Source organism: Lepus europaeus, chromosome 9 (assembly GCF_033115175.1).
Source record: "Lepus europaeus isolate LE1 chromosome 9, mLepTim1.pri, whole genome shotgun sequence".
Taxonomy (NCBI): domain Eukaryota; kingdom Metazoa; phylum Chordata; class Mammalia; order Lagomorpha; family Leporidae; genus Lepus; species Lepus europaeus.
This window is the reverse complement of record NC_084835.1, coordinates 42929113-42953597: the sequence shown is the minus strand read 5'-3', so window position 1 is coordinate 42953597 and position 24485 is coordinate 42929113.

Sequence of the window (24485 nt, the reverse complement as noted above, 5' to 3'; positions counted from 1 at the left end):
GTGCGGTGCACTGGCCGTGGTGGCCATTGGAGGGTGACCCAACGGTAAAGGAAGACCTGTCTCTGTCTATCTCTCACAGTCCACTCTGCCTGTCAAAAAAAAAAAAAAAAAAAACACATCTCAAAGATACATAAGACATGAAGTAAAATGATGGAAAAATATATTCCATGCTAACAAAAACCACAAAAGAGCTGAGGTAGCCATCCTAATATCGGACAAAATAGACTTTAACCCAAAAACTGTTAAAAGAGACAAAGAAAGACACTATGTAATGATTAGGGATCAATTTAACAGGAAGATGTGATTGTAATGAATGTATATGCACTCAGTTATTGGGCACTTAGCTATTTAAAAGAAAAGTTAATGGATCTACAGAGAGACATAGATTCCAATACAATAGTAATGGGCGACTTCAATACTCCACTTAAAGCAGTGGACAGATCAACCAAACAGAAAATCAGCAAGGAAACAGAGTTAATCAACATTATACATCAAATGGACCTAACTAATATCTACTGAAGTTTTCATCTTACAGTTACAGAATACACATTCTTTTCAGCAGTGCATGGAACTTTCTTTAGGATTGACCACCTGTTAGGCCATAAAAAAAGTCTCAGCAAATTAAAAAAAAATAGAAATCATACCATGTATCTTCTCTGACCATAATGGAATGAAGCTGGAAATCAACAACCTAGAAATCTCTAGAGCATATGTAAACACATGGAGATTGAACAACATGCTCCTGAATGAACAGTGGGTCACAGAGAAAATCACAAGAGAAGTAAAAAAAATTTCTGGAAATAGAGACTACCATACAACATACCAAAACTCACGGGATACAGCAAAAGCAGTGTTAAGAGGAAAGATGGGGGGAGGAGCCAAGATGGCGGAATAGTGAGGGCTTGCACCGATAGTCTGGGAAAAGATAGTTTAATAAAAGGAGTTACTGTAGCCTCAGGAAAAGGCTCAGGGAAAAATTGCAGAGGAAACTCTCCCAGATCTAGTGGATATGACACGGAGGACCTACGGGGAGAGCAGGGTCGCCCACCGCGTGGAAGCCCAGCCCTGCTGAGCCACCGCTCGGCGGGAGCCGCCACTCCTTAGGAGCCGCTGCACCAGCCGCCACCACCCTTCCCCCAGCCCACCCTGGGACGGACACTGAGACACGCACGACCGAGTGGGGGAGGAAATAGAAAATGGAACAGAGTGAGTAGCACCTGTGGAAAGAGTGCACGATTCAGGGGGACTAATTGAGGAACTAAACAATCCAAGATCCCCTCCCCCCCCAAATCTTAGCTGCAGTGGGCGGGAAGCAGCCATCTTATTTGTTTACATTTGGGCTTAAAGGAGAGCTGCTTCCCTACCACACTAACCTTCGGGGGTGGAGCCCAAAGGTAGAGTGGAGCAACACGACACCTTGCGCAGGGTCGGGCAGGCAGTGAGGGAGGGCAGCTCAAAGCCCTGACGCCAGTCTACTCAAGTTACCAGAAAAAAAAATCTGAATAGCACCCGCAGGAAGAGAGCAGGATTCAGGGGGCGAACTGAGGGGTCAAAAATGCCAGGATCCTTAGGAACCACCCAACCCACAATCAGAGCTGCAGTGGGCAGAGTGCAGCCATCCTGTTTGTTTACATTCGGGCTTAAAGGAGCTGGCCTCTGCTCCAAAGGGGGAAGCAGCAGGGGCGGAGTCTAAAAGTGGTCTGGAGCTACTTGACACTCCTCATGCAGGAGGTGCAGTGAGAGAGTGTGGCTGACCAACGAACCCCAGGCAGAGACATGCAAGGGCAAACATAGGAACAAGGAAACCGGCCCCTAAGGGGCAGAGATTGGCACCTCAAAGCCCTGACACCAACCCACGCAAGCTACAAAAAAAATAAATAAAATTAAAAAAAAACAAAAAAAAGTAAAAAAAAAAAAAAACTCTAGAAGGCAGAGCAGCCTGCTTACACTGGATATTGGTACAGACTCACAGCAGTCTATAGCAGAGGGAAATCATCCGGAAAAACCACCCAGACAGAATGCCAAAAAAAAAAAACAAAAACCCACAATAAGAATACAGAAGAATATATAAACTCGCCAATGGAACAGACTAAACCAACCATAACAGAGGCTGAAGAAGAATTTGAAACCATGCCAGAAAAAGAATTCAGAAAATTAATAATCAGATTACTTAGAAATAATGAGAAACAGTGTCGAGAGCTGAACAAAAAACAAGCCCAAGGATTAGAGATCCTAAAGAGGAGGCCGGCGCTGTGGCTTAACAGGCTAATCCTCCGCCTTGCGGCACCGGCACACCGGGTTCTAGTCCCGGTTAGGGCGCTGGATTCTATCCCGGTTGCCCCTCTTCCAGGCCAGCTCTCTGCTATGGCCCGGGAAGGCAGTGGAGGATGGCCCAAAGTGCTTGGGCCCTGCACCCGCATGGGAGACCAGGAGAAGCACCTGGCTCCTGGCTTCGGCTCAGCGAGATGCCATTGGAGGGTGAACCAGCGGCAAAAAGGGAAGACCTTTCTCTCTCTCTCTCTCTCACTATCCACTCTGCCTGTAAAAAAAAAAAAATAATAAATAAAAGAGAGAGAGAGAGAAGCCAGAATGAAATACTGGAAATGAAAAACTCAATTGACCATATAAAAAACACTGTGGAATCCCTCGGAAATTGAACAGATGAAATAGAAGACCAAATATCAGAATTCAAAGACAAACTTCCAGAAATAATACAGTCAGTTCAAACGCAAGAAGAAGAAATTAAAAAATTAAAAAATATGGTCAGAGACCCACAAGATTCAATCAAATGGTGTAATGTTCGGATAATAGGAGTCCCTGAAGGGGCAGAAAGAGAATGGATTGGAAGGTGTTTTCAATGAAATATCAGAAAACTTCAAACAAAGGCAGCTGGATAACAACAGGCAAATTCAACAGATAACCAGGACTCCGTATAGGGTAGACCAGAAGAGAAATTCACCATGACACATTGTGGCAACACTCAGCTCAGTGACACACAAAGAACAAATCCTAAATTGTGCCAGAGAAAAACGACAAATCACATTCAGGGGAAAGTTAATTAGACTCACCCCAGACTTCTCATTGCAAACACTACAGGCAAGGAGACAATGGCATGTTGTATTTCAAGTCTTAAAAGACAAACAATGCCAACCTAGAATACTATACCCTGCAAAGCTATCATTTATGAAGGGGAAATAAAGATCTTCCAAGACATACAGAAACTGAAAGAATTTGTATCCACGCGTCCAACCCTACAACACTTGCTCAAAGATGTGCTGCAGACAGAAATACAAAAACAAGAATGTAGAGTAACCTACAGAGTTCAAAATACATAAACAGCTCATTTCAGGAATCATGAATGGGAAAAGACAGTACTTCACAGTAATCACACTGAATGTAAATGGTCTTAATTCTACTACCAAAAGACATAGACTAGCTGATTGGATCAAGAAAGAGAATCCATCTATATGCTGCCTTCAGGAGACACACCTTATCAGCAAAGATGCACGCAGACTGAAAGTGAAAGGATGGAAAAAGATACTCCAAGCTAACAGAAATGAAAAAAGAGCTGGTGTGGCCATCCTGATATCAGACAAAATAGACTTTAACATAAAAACTATTAAAAGAGACAGAGAAGGGCACTATATAATGATTAAAGGATCTATCCAGCATGAAGACATTACTATTATAAATGCATATGCACCTAATTACAGGGCACCTGGCTACTTGAAAGAAGTACTAAAGGACTTAGAGGGAGATATAGATTCAAATACAATACTAACAGGGGACTTCAACACCCCACTCTCACCAATGGACAGATCAACCAGACAGAAATTCAACAAGGAAACAACAGAGTTAATTGACACTATAGACCAAATAGACCTAATAGAGATCTTCAGAAACTTCCACCCCACCGCCACAGAGTTCGCGTATTTCTCCCCAGTACATGGAACGTTCTCTAGGATTGACCATATGCTAGGCCATAAAGGGAGCCTCAACAAATTTTAAAAAAATTGGAACTATACCATGCAGCTTCTCAGGCCATAGCACAGTGAAACTCGAAATCAACAACCCAAGAATCTCTACACCATATGCAAATATATGGAGAATGGACAACATGATCCTAAACGAACAGTGGGTCATCGAAGAAATTAAAAGAGAAATCAAAAGATTTCTAGAAACAAATGAAAATGATAACACAACCTATCAAAAGCTGTGGGACACAGCAAAAGCAGTGCTAAGAGGAAAGTTTATAGCAATTGGTGCCTACATCAAGAAGCTGGAAAGGAACCAAACAAATGAACTCTTCACACACCTCAAGGATTTAGAAAAACAGCAGCAAATCAAGCCCAAATCCAGAAGGAGGAAAGAAATACTAAAGATCAGAGAAGAAATAAACAGAATTGAAACAAACAAACAAACAAACAAACAAAAAAACAATACAAAAGATCAACAAAACCAGGAGCTGGTTCTTTGAAAAAATAAAATTGACACACCATTGGCCCAACTAACCAAAAAAAGGAGAGAGAAGACCCAAATCTGTAAAATCAAAGATATTAATGGAAATGTAACATCAGACACAACAGAAATAAAAAGAATCATTAGAAACCACTACAAAGAGATGTATGCTAACAAATTGGGGAACCTGGAAGAAATGAATAGATTCCTGGACACTTACAACCTGCCTAAACTGAGCCATGAAGATATAGAAAATCTAAACAGACCCATAACCATGGAAGAAATTGAATCAGTAATAAACGCACTACCAAAAAAAAGAGCCCAGGACTGGATGGCTTCACTGCCGATTTTTACCAGACATGTAGATTACAACTAACCCCAGTTCTTCTCAAATTATTCAAAACGATTGAAAGGGAGGGAACCCTCCCAAATTCTTTCTACAAAGCCAATATCACCTTAATTCCTAAGCCCGGAAAAGACACAACAGAGAAAGAAAACTACAGACCTATCTCCCTGATGAACATAGATGCAAAAATACTCAACAAAATTCTGGCAAACCGAATCCAACTGCACATCAGAAAGATCATTCACCTGGACCAAGTGGGATTTATCCCTGGTATGCAGGGATGGTTCAATATTCGAAAGTCAATCAACGTAATACATCACATTAATAAATTGAGAAACAAAAATCACATGATTATCTCAATAGATGCAGAGAAAGCATTTGACAAAATACAACACCCTTTCATGATGAAAACCCTAAGCAAATTGGGGTTAGAAAGAACATTCCTCAACACAATTAAGGCAGTCTATGATAAACCAATGGCCAGCATCATATTGAATGGGGAAAAGTTGGAGGCATTTCCATTGAAAACTGGCACCAGACAGGGATGCCCACTCTCACCATTGCTATTCAATATAGTCCTAGAAGTGTTAGCCAGGGCCTTCAGACAAGAAAAAGAAATTAAAGGGATACAAATGGGAAAGGAGGAAGTTAAACTATCCCTATTTGCAGATGACATGATACTATATATAGGGGACCCAATAAACTCCTATAAGAGACTATTGGAACTCATAGAAGAGTTTGGCAAAGTAGCAGGATACAAAGTCAATGCTCAGAAATCAACAGCCTTTGTATACACAGATAATGCCAGGGCCGAGGAAGAACGTCTAAGATCAATCCCATTCACGATAGCCACAAAAACAATAAAGTACCTTGGAATAAATTTAACCAAGGATGTCAAAGACCTCTATGATGAAAATTACAAAACACTAAAGAAAGAAGTAGAAGATGACACAAAAAAATGGAAAAACCTGCCATGCTCATGGATTGGAAGAATCAATTTCATCAAAATATCCATTCTCCCAAAAGCAATTTACAAGTTCAACGCAGTACCAATCAAAATACCAAAGTCATTCTTCAAAGACCTAGAAAAAACGATGCTGAGATTCATATGGAGAAACAGGAGACCGAGAACAGCTAAAGCAATCCTTTACAATAAAAACAAGGCTGGAGGCATCACAATTCCAGACTTCAAGACATACTACAGGGCAGTTATAATCAAAACAGCCTGGTACTGGTACAAAAACAGATGGATAGACCAATGGAACAGAATAGAAACACTGGAGATCAATCCAAACATCTATAACCAACTCATATTCGACAAAGGACCTAAAACCAACCCCTGGAACAAGGACAGCCTCTTCAACAAATGGTGCTGGGAAAACTGGATGTCCACATGTCGAAGTATGAAGCAAGACCCCTATCTTACACCTTATACAAAAATCCACTCAACATGGATCAAAGAACTAGAGATGCGCCACGACACCATGAAACTAACTGAGAGCATAAGGGAAACCCTTCAAGATATTGGAACAGGCGAAGAATTCCTGGAGAAGACCCCAGAGGCACGGGTAATCAGAGATAAAATAAACAAATGGGATTACCTCAAATTGAAGAGTTTCTTTACAGCAAAGGAAACAGTCAAGAAAGTGAAGAGGCAACCAACAGAATGGGAGACGTTACTTGCAGATTACACAACAGATAAAGGATTAACAACTAGAATCTATAAAATGATCAAAAAACACCATAGAACCAAAACAAAAAACCCAATAAAAAAGTGGGCCAAGGACCTTAACAGACATTTTTCAAAAGAGGAAATCCAAATGGCCAACAGACACATGAAAAAATGCTCAGGATCCCTAGCCTTCAGGGGAATGCAGATCAAAACCACAATGAGGTTTCACCTCACCCCAGTTAGATTGGCTTACATACAGAAATCAACCAACAACAGATGCTGGCGAGGATGCGGGGAAAAAGGGACACTAACCCACTGTTGGTGGGAATGCAAACTGGTAAAGCCACTATGGAAGACAGTTTGGAGAGTCCTCAGAAACCTGAATATAGCACTACCACAGGACCCAGCCATCCCTCTGCTTGGAATTTACCCAAATGGAGTTAAAGGGGAGAAAAAAAAGCCATTTGCACCTCGATATTTGTTGCAGCTCAATTCACAATAGCTAAGACATGGAATCAACCTGAATGTCCATCAACGGATGACTGGATGAAGAAACTATGGGATATGTACTCTATGGAACACTATACAGCAGTAAAAAACAATGAAATCCGGGCATTTACAACAAAATGGAGGAAGCTGGAAAACATCATGCCGAGTGAAATAGGCCAGTCCAAAAGGGACAAGTATCATATGTTCTCCCTGATCGACAGAACTAAATGAGCATCTAAAATGATACCCATTGAAGTGAAATGGACACTATGAGAGACAATGACATGATCAGCCGTTGTCTATACTGTTGAGGAACAACTTACTATTTTATTCCTTTTAGTATTTTTGTTGTTGGTGGTGGTGTTGTTGTTGCTATGTTTGTTCTACATAAGACCACTGGTTGAACTCTGTAATCAATGCACAATCATTCTTAGGCATTTAAAATTAACAGAAAAGTGATCTCTGTTAAACATAGGAGTGGGAATAAGAGAGGGAGGAGATATATAGGTTGGCACATGCTCACTTGGACTTACCTCCAATGGTGGAACTAGAAATGTGCCAGGGGATTTCAACTCAATCTTACCAACGAGGCAGGTACCAATGCCAGCGCACTTGGTAAAGTGATAAGTATAAATACACAACTGATCAAAAAGATAGGGTATGTGTCAAAGAGATTTCACAAATAAGATAAGTGTAAGCAAATAATGAAGGATAGAATTAAAAGGGAGAGTATGATCCTGTGGGGGAAGCAGGACACACAGCAGACTCATAGAATGGCAAATGCCCAAAACAGCACTCCTGCCTCAGAATCAACCCTTGGGACATTCGGATCTGACTAAAAGGTCCATGAGAGTCTCACAGGCATGCAAAGCCATGACACGGTGGCAAAAAAACAATCTAAATGAAAGATCCTGGTGAACAAGACCCCAGCAGAAGGAACAGGCCATTAAGGAGAGAGGCACCTTTCTCTGAAGGGAGGAAGGAACCTCCACTGTGATACGGCCTTAACTAAACAAGTTCAGAGTCGGTGAACTCATCGGGCTTCCATAGCCTAGACAGCTGATAGCAAGAGTCTCGGGTGATTGCTGACGCCATAAATAAGAGTGCCAATTGTTAAATCAACAACGGGAGTCACTGGGTACATGCTCCCCACGTAGGATCTCTGTCCTTAATGTGTTTTACTATGAAATGTAAAAACACTACTAGTCAAACAGTACCCTATACCTTGTGCCGTTGTGTGAGTGCAGCATGTTGAAATCCTTGCTTAGTATATACTAAGTTGATCTTCAGTATATGAAGGTAATTGAAAATGAAACTCGATAAAGGGTGGGATGGGAGAGGGAGAGGGAGAGGGGAGGGCCACGGGAGGGAGGGAAGTTGGGGGGGGAAGCCACTACAATACAAAAGTTGCACTTTATAAATTCACATTTATGAAATAAAAAATAAAAAAATAAAAAAAGAAGAGAAAAAAAAAGAGGAAACATGGTGCCTACATTAAGAAATTGGAAAGGTACTACATTAATGAACTATCAATGCATCTCAAGGACCTAAAAAAATGCATCAGCAAACAAAACCTGGGATTAGTAGAAGAAAAATAATTGAAATTAGAGAGTAAAAAAAATCAAAACAAAAAAAATACACAAGATCAGTGAATCAAAGAGCTGGTGTTTTGAAAAAAAAAAATCTCAACATTGATACACCAATGGCCCAACTAACCAAAAAAAAAAAAAAAAAAAAAAAAAAAAAAAAAAAAAAAAGAGGGAGACGGCCCAAATCAAAAAAAATCAGAGATGAAAAGGAAATTTAACAATACCACAGAAATAAAAAATCATCAGGAATTACTACAAAGAGCTATATGGCAACAAATCAGGAAACCTAGAATAAATGGATAGATTCCTAGACACATACAACCTACCTGAACTAAACCATGAAGACATAGAAAACCTGAAATAAGACACTCCCCAAAAGACAAATACCACATGTTCTCCCTGATCTGTGGTAACTGTGAGTACCTAGAAGATAATCTACAGAAGTGAAGTTGACACTTTAAAATGTGATGATTTGAACAGCTCTTGCCTTGACTGTTGAGGACCATTATTTTTTCCATATTCCTTGTTGAATTTTTTGCTTAGTGTACGGTTATTCTTAAGTGTATTAAGTTAGTTGAAAACAGATCTTTGTAAAAAAGAAGAATTGGAATAGGACAGTGAGGAGGAGGAAGGGTGGGAGTATGGGCAGGAGGGAGGGTAGGGTGGACAAAACACTCTTGATTAGTATTTATCTCTTTCTTTCCCAGGATCAAAAAATGATTTATTTATTTGAAAGGCAAAGTTTAAGAAAGAGGGAGAGACACAGAGAGATCTTCCATCTGCTAGTTCACTCTCCAGATGACTACAACTGCCAAGGCTAGGACACACCGAGGCCAGGAGCTTCATCTGGGTCTCTCATGTAGGTGACAGGGTCCCAAGTATTTGAACCATCTTCTGCTGCTTTTCCCAGGTGCATTCACAGGGAGTTGGATCGGAAGTGGAGCAGCTGGGGCTCAAACTGTTATCCATATGAGATGCTGCTGTCACAGTCAGTGACTTAACCTGTTGAGCCACAATATCAGCCCCTTTTTTATATCTTTTTAATGGATATCAAGTTACTATCATTTTGACATACTGTATTAGGATCAAAAAGTAATTTTTAAAAGCTTCATGTCAACCACAAAGTAAAAGTCTATAAAAGACTCACCAAAACTAATAAGGAAGCCAAAAACGCTATTAGGGAAAATCAGGTCACCACGCAAGAAGATTGATGGAGGAGGCTCAAGGAAGTTGAGAAGTATGGGGATCAAGCATTTAGCTTAGTGGATACAAAGCCAAAACCCCACATCTGGCTATGTGAGTCTGAGCTCTGGTTCTTGAGTTCATCTTTCTGCCAGTGAAGATTTTAGGAGGCAGTAGCGATGGATCCATAATTGGGTTCCTGCAACCCATTTGGGACCACTGAGATGCACTTCTGGCTCCCAGATTTATTCCTGGCTACTGTGGGCACTTGGGGAGTGAAATGGTAGATACAAACTCTTTTTCTTTCCCCGCCTCCCCCCAATTATTTTTACAAGGAAAGCAACTACAGTAAAACTGGAAAACATGTATCAAAATCTCAGTGGTAAGAACTTACCTATTAGTAATCATCTTAAATGTAAATGGATTAAATTCTCCAATAAAACACATCAAAAATTAAAAGACCCACAATATGCTGCTTACAAGAAACTCAACTTTACCTCTAAAGGATATATACAACCTGAATATGAAAGGACAGACTAGAAAATTCCATGTAAATGGAACCCAAAAGAAAACAAGTGTAGGGGCTGGCATTGTGGCGGAGCATGTCAAGCAGGTGCCTGCAATGCCAGCATCTCATCTCGGAGCAACAGTGAGTCCAAGATGCCTTGCATTTGATCCAGCTCCTTGATAACATGTCTGGAAATCAGTGAGATATGGCTCAAATGCCTGGGCCTCTGTTATCCAAATGTGAGACCCGAATGGAATTCTTGGCTCCTGACAGGGGTGCCTGCCATGACCATCTGGGGATTGAACCAGTGGATGAATCTTTTTCTGTGTCTTCCTCTGTCTGTTACTCTGCCTTTCAAATAAATAAATCTTTTTAAAAAGCAATCAGTGGTACACATACATCAGATACATTATATTTAAGTCAAACACAGTAAAGAGTAAAGGAGGCTTATTATATACTAATTAAATGTTCAAATCAGCAAGAAAAAATAACATTTGTAAATATATGTGTATCTAATATCAACTCAAATACATGAAAAGCATAGTAACAGACCTACTTGGCAAAATGGACTCAGATACAATAGTAATAGGGAATTTCAATACCTTAATTGGGATTATCATCCAGATAGAAAATCAACAAAGAGGCAGCAGAGTTAAAAGTCTTCCCTCAATTGATTGGATGTAACAATCTTCTACAGAGCATTCCAGCAAAGATCTACAGAACATTTCATCAAAACAGCTGTAAAACACACATTTTGCTCAACACAACACACTGTAATAAATGTAGGTCTCAAGTAAGCCTCAACAAGTTTGAACAATCAAAGTTGTATCAGGCAAAGAGAATTGAAAATGAATCTTTACATGAATGGAAGGGGAAAGGGAGCGGGAAGGGGGAGGATTGTGGGCGGGAGGGAAGTTATGGGAGGGGGGAAGCCATTGTAACCCATGGGCTATACTTTGGAAATTTATATTCATTAAATAAAAGTTAAAAAAAACAAAAACAAAAACAAAGTTGTATCAGGAATTTTTCTTGACCACAATGCACTAACACTAGAAATCAAAGCAAGAGAACTTTGGAAGCCACATAAATACTTGGAAATTAAACAACTTAGTTCTGAACACCCAATGGATCATGTAAGAAATTACAAAGGAAATTAGCAAATTTCTTGATGAACTGGATGAAAATGGAAATTTATCAAAACCTATGAGATACAACAAAAACATCTAAAGGTAAAGTTTATTTTTACCTTATTTTTTTAATTTAAGGTAAACCAATTTCACACACTTCATATATACAGATTTAGGAACATACTGATACTTCCCACCCTACCCTTCTACCTACCTATGCTCCAACCCTTCTTCTTCTTTCCTCTGTTATTCCCTTAGTTTTTTTTTTTTTTTACAATGATCTATTTTTTTATTTGACAGGTAGAATTATAGACAGAGACAGACAGAAAGGTCTTCTATCCTCTGGTTCACTCCCCAAATGCCCACTACAGCCAGAGCTGTGCTGATCCGAGACCAGGAGCTTCTTCTAGGTCTCCCATGCGGGTGCAGGGGACCAAGCACTTGGGCCATCCTCCACTGCCCTCCCGGGCCACAGCAGAGAGCTGGAAGAGGAGCAAATGGGACTAGAGCCGGTGCCCAAATTGGATGCTGGTGCTGCTGGCGGAGTATTAACCAAGTGAGCCACAGCACTGGCCCTACAATGATCTATTTTTGGTTTACTTCATACTCATCAGATTAGCCATATACTATGTAAAGAGTCCAAAAATACTAGAAAAAAACACAGTTCCTCAACATTAGAGACAAGGGCTGTAAACAATTGTCGATACTCAAAATGTGAATTTCACTTCTATACATTACATTTTTGTACTCTATTAATTACTTCAGATGAGGGAAAACATAGTATTTGTCTTTTTGGGACTGGCTTATTTCACTAAATTTAATGGTTTCTAGTTGCATCCATTTTGTTGCAAAAGACAGGATTCATTATTTTTCATGGCCCAGTACTATTCCATACTTTACCCTACCACCCCTCTACACACACACCATGATTTCCTTATCCAGTCATCAGTTGATGGACATTTAGGTTGATTCCCTATCTTAGCTATTGTGAATTGATCTGTGCTAAACCTGGGGGTATAGATAACTCTTTCATACGCTGATTTCATTTTGTTTAGGTAAATTCCCAGGGAAGTGAGATTGCTGGGTCATATGGTAGTTCTAATTTCAGCTTTCTGAGATATTACCATACTATCTTCCAAAACGGCTCTATTAACTAACATTCCCACCAACAGTGGATTAGGGTACTTTCTCCCCTCCCCCCTGTCCTCACCAACATTTATTGTGTGTTGGTTTCTATATGAAAGCCACTCTAACTAGGGAAAAAGCAAAGTTTATAGTAATCAATGTTTACATAAAAAATACACAAAGATCTTAAATAAATTACTTAGCATTGAATCTCAAGAAAATAGAAAAGATCCTATGAAAGCAAAATTAGTAAAGCATAATAAAACTCAGAGTAGAAATATATGAAATAGAGACTAAGCTGCATTACAACAAATCAATGAAATCAACTATTTGTTTGAAAAGATACACAAAATTGACTAACGCTCAGACTAAGAAAACAGAAAGACTCAAATGAAAAAAATCAGATGAAAAGAGATATTTTATTACATATAAATATACAGCAACAAATTAGGTAATGTAGAAGATATGGAAAAATTCCTGGATACATATACCTCACCAAGACTTAGGCATGAAGAAATAGAATACTGAAATAGATCAGTAACAAGCAATGAGAATGAATCAGTAATAAAAAGTCTCTCACTGAACAAAGACCTATGTCAAGATGACTTCACTACTGAATTCTGCCAATTAAAGGAGGACTAACACCAATTTGTCTTAATTAAAAAATAGGAGAGGAGAGAATTCTTCTACACTCATTTTATAAAACCTCCATTACCTCGATACCAAACCCAGACAAATACCCAACAACAACAACAAAAGAAATGTACGGGCAAATAACCTTGTTGAACACAGATGCTAAAATCCTGAGCTAACTACTATCAAGTCCATTAAAACAGCACACTTTCAAGATTGTTCACTAGAATACAGTGGGATTCAGCCTGGAGATGCAAGAATGGATCAACATGTTCAAATGAATATGCATGATACACGACACAACAGAATGAAGGACTGAAGTCACATGATTATCTGAATAGATGCAAAAAAAAAAAAGAATTTTCTTAATAAAAATTCTGAAACGGGTAGAGAAGGAATCTAACATAAGGTCAATATATAACAATCCAACAATAATAATAAATGGAGAAAAGCTGAGGCTTTTTCATTAAGATCTGTAACCAACAAGGATGCCCATTTTCTCCACTTTTCTCAACATAGTCGTTGGCATCCTAGCCAGAGCAATTAGGCAAAGGGAAGAAATGAATGGCATCTAACTGGTAAACGAGGAAGTCAAGTTGTCATTGTTGGCAAATGACATGATTTTATATGTAGTGAAGTTCAACCAAAAATATCAAAATTAAAAAAAGCAAAGTTTCAGCATATAAAACATTGTACAAAGCTCAGGAGTATTGTATAGACAGTAAATTTCTTTCATATACAGAAATTAAAATATATACTTATTTTTACTATCCATGTAGTAACATATGGAAGCCATATCATTTGGTATAAAGATATTTAATGTTATCTTCTCTAGATTATACCAGTGAATAATGTCTAATATTAGATAATAATATGACCTTTCTATATTTTATGCTCTTTGTCATCACTCTTATGTTCTGTGGTACTGATATATCCATGTCACTTTCAAGAAATCTTGTGTGTACATATAGCATTTTTGTATGAAACTAATATGGTAAAATGTTAAAACTTTGTTAAACCTTAAAAAATTTAGAAGTAAAAAATACCTTGATTGTTGTACCCTGATCTTGTATTTTGAAACTTTGACTAAACTCAGTGTGTTCTAAGGATTTTTTAAAATATATTCCTTAGATTTTTGTATATAGAACATCATATCATCTGCAACAAAAGGCAATTTAATTCTTTCCTTTCTCAGTCTTTCATTTCTTTGCTGTACTGGCTAACACTCCCAGTGCATGTTAACACAAAGTGGTGAAGGCAGTCATTCATGCCTTGTTCATTATCTTGGAGAAATGACTTAGTGTTTCATCATTAAACAGAATGAAAGGTGTACGATTTCTGTACACATTCTTTATCGCATTAAGCGAGTTCACCTCTATTTCTGTTGTTCTGAGACTTTTTTGAATGCTGTCAAGTGCTTTCCCCTTCAGTGACTGATATGATCTTGTACGTTCTCCTTTAACCTGCTAATAGGATAAATCATATTGATCTTTGAACACTGTGACAACCTTGCATCAGACATAAATCCCACTTATTAACGATGTGCATATACATGCCTTCTACATATTAGTGAAACATTTTTGAAAATATTTTGTTAAGCGTTTTTATGTGTGTATATATGGAGAATATCGATTTATGGTTTCCCCTTTTTCTGTTATGTTTACCTGGCTTGGTATAAGAATAATATCATAAATTCAAAGTGTTCCCTCTCCTATTTTCTGGGAGACACTACTTAGAGTTGATGTGAACTCATGTGGGCCATATGGCTTTCCTGTCTACATCCAGTGATGTTTTGGGGTTGCTGGTTCCCCTGGTACCCAGTCTGAGGACGATTAGGTAGAACACAAACGCAGGGATCTCAGTACCACGTTGTTCCTGGGGGCCTGAGTTTGCTGAGCTGCCTTCAATTCACCTTTTGTACTCATCTCATTGTTCCAGGGTTTTTATTGGGAGAAGCATAATAAATGCACACATTCCCTTTTCTTAGGAGTGGACATCTCCCATAGGAATTTGACCAGATGACTTTTGGGTAGACAAAAAGTAAAGTGTTTAGATGACAGGAGAAAAGACAACCAATCCTATAAAATTGTTCTGTCTCAGACAAAAGGATTTCAAGTCTCTGAGTACTGATGAACAACGTACTCTGCCATCATTTTGGTTTGTATTACCTTCTTTTCTATGGAGACATAACTCACACACTACAAAATTTACTCTGTCCAAGTATACCACTCAGCGTTTATTACATTAAAAAGTTCTGCAAACACCTTCACATGCTAATTCCAGAACATTTTGTAAGTTCAGAATCAAACCCCATGCCCATTGCAAGTCACTCTGCATTCCTCCTTCTCCACAGTTTCTCACTGACAAAATTTTTGCCTATACAGAATCTTGTATTCTAGATAGTTAAGTGGAATCAGGTAACATGGCCATTTACACCTCTAGGTTATTTCGTTAGCAAAATTTTCAAGATGCATCCATGTATCTTTCTTTCTAGGGTTGGTTAATGCTGCATTGCGTGGATATATCAGATCTCGTTTATGTAGTCATAAACTGAGGGGCATTGATTTATTTCTACTTTTTGACTATTATGAATACTTCTACTATGACAAATGCTACAAATACATTTTTAAAAAAATTATTTCTTTACTTGAAAGGCACAGTTACACAGAGAGGAGGATGGGGATGGAGGGATCTGCCATCCGCTGTTTCACTCCCCAAATGGCTGTAATGGCCAGAACTGTAGTGATCCAAAGCCAGGAACAAGGAGATTCAGCAAGATCTCTCACATGGGTGGCAGGGGCCCAGGGTCTTGGACTATTTTCCACTGCTTTCCCAGGTAGAGTAGCAGGGAGCCGATTGGGAAGTGGAGCAGGCTGGACTCAAACTGGTGCCCATATAGGATGCTGGTGCCACAGGTGGTGGCTTTACCCACTATGCCACAGCACCAGTCCCAATGGTCCAAGTTTTTGTGTGGGTATATATTTTTAATTCTTTTGATGATTCACCAAAGAGTGCTGGGTTGTATGGGAATCTGATCTTTAACTTTCTGAGGAATCCCCAAGTGTATTCCAAAATGCCTGTGACATTATTACTAACAATGTTTGAAAATTTACTAATTGTGTATCCTGTAACCTTGCTGAACTCACTTAGTAGTTGTAATACATTTTTGTGGATTGAATGTCTAACTTATTCCAATTTATATAGCCTGCAAATATAGTTTTACTACTTCCTTAACTTGGGTGCCTTTTAAACCTGTCTTGTTTAATTGGCCCACCTACAACCTGCAGTAATATATTGAATAGAAGCGGCCAGGATGAACATTTTTATTTTTTTATAATCTTAAAACCTTTCCATCTTTTACCATTAAGTATGATAGATGTTCTGAATCAGACTGAGGGTTTCCCTTCTGTTCCTAATTTTTGGAATGTGCTTACAATGATGGGAAGCTGGAGTTTATCCAGTGTTTTTTCTTGTTGACTGAGATGATCGTGTTTTTTGTCCTTCATTCTAGTCAACAAAGTGATTTCAATATTTAAGCAACCCTGGGATAAACCTCATGGTTAATCATGAGATACAACCATCATATATATTGTTGCATTTTGTCTGCTACTGTTTTTAAAAAAAACTTTAATGAATATAAATTTCCAAAGTACAGCTTATGGGTTACAATGGCTCCCCCCCCCCCCATAACTTCCCTCCCACCTGCAACCCTCCCCTTTCCCACTCCCTCTCCCCTTCCATTCACATCAAGATTCATTTTCAATTCTCTTTATATACAGAAGATCAATTTAGTATATATTAAGTAAAGATTTCAACAGTTTGTACCCATATAACAACACAAAGTGAAAAATACTGTTGGAGTACTAGTTATAGCATTAAATCACAATGTACAGCACATTAAGGATAGAGATCCTACATGATATTTTTTAAAAATTAATTTTTTATGCAATTTCCAATTAAAAAAAAACCAAGTTTTTTTTTCATTTTCAATTATCTTTATATACAGAAGATCGATTTACTATATACTAAGTAAAGATTTCATCAGTTTGCACCCACACAAAAACACAAAGTGTAAAAATACTGTATTAGTACTAGTTATAGCATCACTGCACATTGGACAACACATTAAGGACAGATCCCACATGAGAAGTAAGTACACAGTGACTCCTGTTGTTGACTTAACAATTTGACACTCTTGTTTATGGCATCAGTAATCTCCCTAGGCTCTAGTCATGAGTTGCCAAGGCTATGGAAGCCTTTAGGGTTCGCTGACTTTGATCTTATTCTGACAGGGTCATAGTCAAAGTGGAAGTTCTCTCCTCCCTTCAGAGAAAGGTACCTCCTACCTTGATGGCCCTGTTATTTCCACTGGGATCTCACTCGCTGAGATCTTTCATTTAGGTCTTTTTTTTTTTTTTTCCCCCAAGAGTGTCTTGGCTTTCCATGCCTACAATACTCTCATGGGCTCTTCAGCCAGATCCGAATGCCTTAAGGGCTGATTCTGAGGCCAGAGTGCTATTTAGGCCATCTGCCATTCTATGAGTCTGCTGTGTATCCCGCTTCCCATGTTGGATCCTTCTCTCCCTTTTTGATTCTATCAGTTAGTATTAGCAGACACTAGTCTTGTTTATGTGATCCCTTTGACTCTTAGACCTATCAGTGTGATCAATTGTGAACTGAAGTTGATCACTTGGACTAGTGAGATGGCATTGGTACATGCCACCTTGATGGGATTGTATTGGAATCCCCTGGCACTTCTCTAACTCCACCATTTGGGGCAAGTCCGATTGAGCATGTCCCCAATTGACATCTCCTCCCTCTCTTTTTCACACTCTTATATTTAACAGGGATCACTTTTCAGTTAAAATTTAAACACCTAAGAATAATTGTGTGTTAATTACAGAGTTCAAGCATTAGTACTAGAACAAAAAAATATTATAATGGATAAAGTATTGCATTGTACATCAAGAGTCAGGACAAGAGCTGATCAAGTCACTGTTTCTCATAGTTTCCAATACACTTCAACAGGTTTCCCCTTTGGTGCTCAGTTAGTTGTGGCCAATCAAGGAGAACATATGATATTTGTCCCTTTGGGAATGGCTTATTTCACTCAGCATAATGTTTTTCAGATTCCTCCATCTTGTTGCAAATGACCGGATTTCATTGTTTTTGACTGCTGTATAGTATTCTATAGAGTACATGTCCCATAATTTCTTTATCCAGTCTACTGTTGATGGGCATTGGGTTGGTTCCAGATCTTAGCTATTGTGAATTGAGCTGCAATAAACATTGAGGTGCAGACCGCTTTTTTGTTTGCGAATTTAATTTCCTTTGGGTAAATTCCAAGGAGTGGGATGGCTGGGTTGTATGGTAGGGTTATGTTCAGGTTTCTGAGGAATCTCCAGACTGACTTCCATAGTGGCTTTACCAGTTTGCATTCCCACCAATAGTGGGTTAGTGTCCCTTTTTCCCCACATCCTCTCCAGCATCTGTTGTTGGTAGATTTCTGGATGTGAGCCATTCTAACCTGGGTGAGGTGAAACCTCATTGTGGTTTTGATTTGCATTTCCCTGATTGCTAGTGATCCTGAACATTTTTTCGTGTGTCTGTTGGCCATTTGGATTTCCTCTTTGGAAAAATGTCTATTGAGTTCCTTGGCCCATCTCTTCAGTGGGTTGTTTGTTTTGATGTTGTGGAGTTTCTTAATTTCTTTGTAGATTCTGGTTATCAACCCTTTATCTGTTGCATAGTTTGCAAATATTTTTTCCCATTCTGTCGGTTGCCTCTTCACTTTCCTGACTGTTTCTTTTGAAGTACAGAAACTTCTCAATTTGATGCAATCCCAAATGTTAATTTTGGCTTTGACTGCCTGTGCCTCTGGGGTCTTTTCCAAGAAGTCTTTGCCTGTGCCTATATCTTGCAGGGTTTCTCCAATGCTCTCTAATAATTTGATGGTGTCGGGTCATAGATTTAAGTCTTTAATCCATGTTGAGTGAATTTTTGTGTAAGGTGGAAGGTAGGGGTCTTGCTTCATGCTTCTGCACGTGGAAATCCAATTTTCCCAGCACCATTTATTGAATAGACTGTCCTTGCTCCAGGAATTGGTTTTGGATCATTGATCAAATGTAAGTTGGCTGTAGATGTTTGGGTTGATTTCTGGTGTTTCTATTCTGTTCCATTGGTCTATCCATCTGTTTCTGTACCAGTACCATGCTGTTTTGATAACAACTGCCCTGTAGTACGTCCTGAAATCTGGTATTGTGATGCCTCCGGCTTTGTTTTTGTTGTATAAGATTGCTTTAGCTATCAAGGTCTCCTGTGTCTCCATATGAATTTCAGCGTCATTTTTTCCAGATCTGAGAAAAAGGTCTTCGGTATCTTGATTGGTAATGCATTGAACTTGTAAATTGCTTTTGGGAGAAAGGACATTTTGATGATATTGATTCTTCCAATCCATGAGCATGGAAGATTTTTCCATTTTTTGGTATCCTCTTCTATTTCTTTCTTTAAGGTTTTGTAATTGTCATCGTAGAGATCTTTAACATCCTTGGTTAAGTTTATTCCAAGGTATTTGATTGTTTTTGTAGCTATTGTGAATGGGATTGATCTTAGAAGTTCTTCCTCAGCTGTGGCATTGCCTGTGTATACAAAGGCTGTTGATTTTTGTGCATTGATTTTATATCCTGCTACTTTGCCAAACTCTTCTATGAGTTCCAACCGTCTGCTACTCTTTTGTTGAGGGTTTTTATATCTATATTCATAAGACATTGATCTGTAGTTTTATTTTCCTGTGCTGTCTTTACCTAATGTAAATGTTAGAATAATTTTGATCTCATGGAATGAGGTCAGAAGTGTTACCTTCTCTTCCAACTTTCAGAAAAAGTTTAGAAAGGTTCAGTTTATTTTTCTGTAAGTTCTGCTGGAACTAGTTATTTCTTGGGTTTTATTTGTTGTGCCACATTTTGGGAACACTAATTCAATATTATAGGTCTATTCAGATGTCATAGTTCTTCAGTGCCAGGGACATTCCTTTCCAAAGTCTTTCATTTCATATGGTTTTTCTGATCCACATACATTAAGAAAAAAATTATTGATAAGATTCCCCGGGGTTGGTGCTGTGGCGTAGTTTGCTAAATCTCTACCTGTGGCACTGGCATCCTCTTTGGGCACAGTACACATCCTGGCCTCTCCTCTTCTAACCCACCCCTCTGTTATGGCATGGGAAAGCAGCGGAAGATAGGCCAAATGATTGGCCCATGCACCTGTATGGGAGACCTGGAAGCAGCTCCTGGCTCCTAGGTTTGGATTGGCCCAGCTCCAGCTGTTTTGGCCATTTGGGGAGTGAACCAGGAGATGGAATACCTTTCTCTCTCTCCCTCCCCTCACTGTAACTCCCTCTCCAATAAATAAATAATTTTTTAAAAAAGATTCCCTTATGAGCCTTCTTTCTGTAAATTTCATAGTAAATGGCTCTGATTTCTTTTATTCAAGTCTTTGGGGTCTTTTCTTCATCAGTCTAGCTAAAGGTTTCTTCTTGTTTGATCTTTTCAAATTTTTGGTTTTATTTCCTCTAACTTTTTCTATTCTTTCATTTATTTTGGCTCTAATCATTGTTCTTTTGTGTTTTGAGTTTAATTTGATCTTCTTTTTAGTATTGAAAGTGAGAGGTTTATTGATTTGTATTCCTTTATAAAATGTATATTTAAAAATATCCTCTGAACACCGCATTAGCTGCATGACATAGGTTGTGGAATGCTGTATTTTTGTTTTTATTCATCTCAGAATATATTGTGATTTGCTGTTTTTTTTTCCCTTGACCTCTTGTTATATGGCAGTATACTGTTTAATGTCTGCATATATGCAATTAATGATTTCTAACTCCACTTTATTATGATCAGTAAACAGATTTCATATAATTTCAATTTATTTTTTTAAACATTAACATGGGGGGGGGGCGGCGCTGTGGTGCAGTGGGTAAAGCTGCTGCCTTCAGTTCCAGCATTCCGTATGGACACTGGTTCAAGTCCTGGCTGCTCCACTTCCGATCCAGTTCTCTGCTATGGCCTGGGAAAGCAGTAGTAGATGGCCCAAATCCTTGGGACCCTGCACCCATGTGGGAACCAGGAGGATGCTCCTGGCTCTTGGCTTTGGATAGGCACAGCTCCGGCTGTGGCTGCCAATTGGGGAGTGAACCAGCGGATCGAAGAGTGCTCTCTCTCTCTCTGCCTCTCCCTAACTCTGCTTTTCAAATAAATACATACATCTTTTTTAAAAAAAATGTTAATTTGGTTAGTTGGTTCATAGTGCCATTCCAATCTTTGATTTTCTTATCAGTCATATGGTAGCTGTTCTATTATTGAAGGTAGGGTATTGAAGTCTACAACTACCAGTATTGAATAATCTATTTCTTTCTTCAATTGTGCTTTACTTCATGGATTCTGAGACTCTACTGGAAGCTGCACTTTGTCCCCTCTTGACGTTTTTCCTATTTTAATTGATTCTGTTGTGACCTAAATGTAGATGCAACAATATTCCAAATAGATTTTGTATTTAATTAACTTTAAAAAAGCAACTTAATAACTAATGTTCTAGATAAGAGGCCAGAAACTTTCTTTGGTAAAAGGCCAAATAATTACTCAATGTATACCATATGGTTTCTGTCGTAAGTACTCAACTCCACAGTTGAAAAGACAGCCATAGATTATATCTAAACAGATGAGGATGATAATAACCTGGAAACTATTTACAAAAATCGGCAGTGGATGTGATCAGATTTGCCAACTCCTCTACGTGAGTGTCTTCAAGCAGCATAATTGATCAACAGAATTCTCTTAACATTATTGTTCATGCTCTTTTGGAATATTCTTTCTGAATAGTTTTAACAAATAATTTGATTCCATGAGCTTTCTTATTACAATGATTCTAATCTTTGCAATTCTAATCTGTCTTTGCAAGAGATACTTTTTCCTTATTTAATGCCTTTAATTCTAACACACATGTATGAATATACATTCCTAAGTTTCTTCATTGGTTTTGTACTGGGAACTTGAATATTGACATCTGACATATAACAAATGCAAAATAACATAGTATTCCCATCCTAAACCAAACAGCCTGAAGCTTGGATTCAAATGAGTCACATCTGTGTTCAGATTAAATCCCTGCAAATCAATTTTAAGAGTGCATCCTAAAATGTACCCTATTTGGCTGAGAATGCACTAAACCATGCGTCAGAAATCTTTGGCAAGTACTAAGCCTTCCAGATTCCAAGTCTACTCCTGAGATTTCTGAGGTTTAGAGCAGGCAAACTGTGCCCATTCCTACCAACAGGTGTGACAACAGGAAAATTGAGTGGTAACTGATTACTGGCTGCTCAGCAGTATGAAGCAGTCTGTAGCAGAGTCTGAATGAATAAATAATCAAATCCCAGATATAAAGCAATGGAATGATAGATTGTTCGGGAACATTCTGTTACTGAGACATGCTAGCCAGAGCTGCAAGAATACCTTCATGCTCTGGGAAAGGGAGACAGGGGTGCAAGATATTTATCGCTATATTATCCCAGAGCAGGATTCTTTTAAGAGCCTTTATTTGCTGCCACAAACCTCTTAAGAAGGGATGCACAGGGGGCTGCTATCCTCACTTAACACACTCAGAAATGAGGGCCCAAGCGGCTTTGTGATGCTGGTGAGCTCACTCGCTTCAGCTCCCCAGCCCCTTCTGGGACAAAACCTGGCCAGCTGTTTAGCTGCCTGCCTTCTACTGTTAGAGCAACAAATTGGCTGTGCCTGGTGAAGAAGGAAAGAAGGGTATCAGCAGCTACGGATGCTGCAGGCTTACAGGTGCCAGACCACGTGATCAGGGTTTGCCATGTTATCTCATTTATTCCCCTCAAGTAACATTGTGGAGATGATTAGTCAACCCATTCTACAGGTGAAGAAACCAAGGTTATCAGTGGTTAAGAGACTTGACTATACTGAACTCTTCCCTTATGATTCCAAAATTCTTTTAAAAACATTTCATTCGCTTATTTGAGAGGCGAGGAGAAAGGCTGGAATTGAAAGAGCGAGACAGCGCACAAATCGAGTGCCAAGAGCACACTTTGCTGGTTCACCCACACAAACATCTGCAATAATTGGAGCCAAGCTGGGCCAAAACTGGGAACTCAACCCCCATCTGTCCAGTGGGCAAGAGGAACCCAATCTTTGAGCCATCACTGCTGCTTCCTAGGGTCTGCACCAGCAGAAAGCAGGAATTGGGAACAGGAACTGGGTAAGGCACCCAGGCATTCTGATGGGGAACAGAGACATCCAAGCCACTGGGCCAAAAACCCATTTCAAGACTTCCTATGGTTCCTTAGCCATTACAACTGTTCTGGTTTGCTTGGCAGTTGTATTTTGTGTCAAAAAAAAATAGTGATTTCATTCTGGCTTACTGACTGGGACTGCAAATCTGGGCAGCCTAAATTGGGCTTCAGAACTTAAAAAAATGACCAAATTGAATAGCCAAAAAAAGAATGTTACTCCTAATGACTTCTATGGATGAACTGGTCCTCCGGGGCAACAGTTGCCTACTTCTTAATCCTTCTTCGCTTGAATACAGACAACTGCTGTGTTAATACCTAGGAGGCTAAATGCTGTGAGCTGACAAGGCAGACAAAGTAGAGTAGGCAAAGTATTAATTAAGATAGCCCCCTAAGATTCCTGCCCCTAGTAGATATGACTGATGTTATCTTACCCCTGTGTGTGTGGGTACCAACTGTGAATGTGATGCACTCCCAGGATCACAGTTATTATGTGGCAAATGGGGAGAATATGTTGTAGATATGATTAATATTCCTATTCAGTTGGTTTGGAATTAAGAGACGATCCTGGGTGGGTGTGGATTAGTCAGCTCAAAGACCTTCAAAGAGGTACCAGGCCATCTTGGAGACAAAGATTCTCTTGCTGAGCTTGAAGAACCTGCCGTGCTGTGTGACAGCCACATTTCAGGCACTGGCAACACTGAAAATGACCTTCAGCTGACTTCTCTTAAGGACCTGGGGACCACAAACCTACAGTCCCCAGGTACTGAATTGTGTCACCAGCCACACAGGCTTGGAGGTGGACTCTGAGCTCCTACAAAGGCTGTAGCTGGTCATTGCTTCAATGGCATCCAAGTGAGACTCTGAGCAGAGAATCTAGCCAGAATGTGCTGGATTCCTGAGATCCTAAGAGAATATTGTATAAGCCACTCCATTTGTGGTAAGGTTTATGTAGCAATAGGTAACAAACACAAAAGCACTTCCAGTCCCCTTTCGAACCTCTCCAAATCCATGGTCCAAGCAGCCACCAGGATCATCACTCAGCATCATACA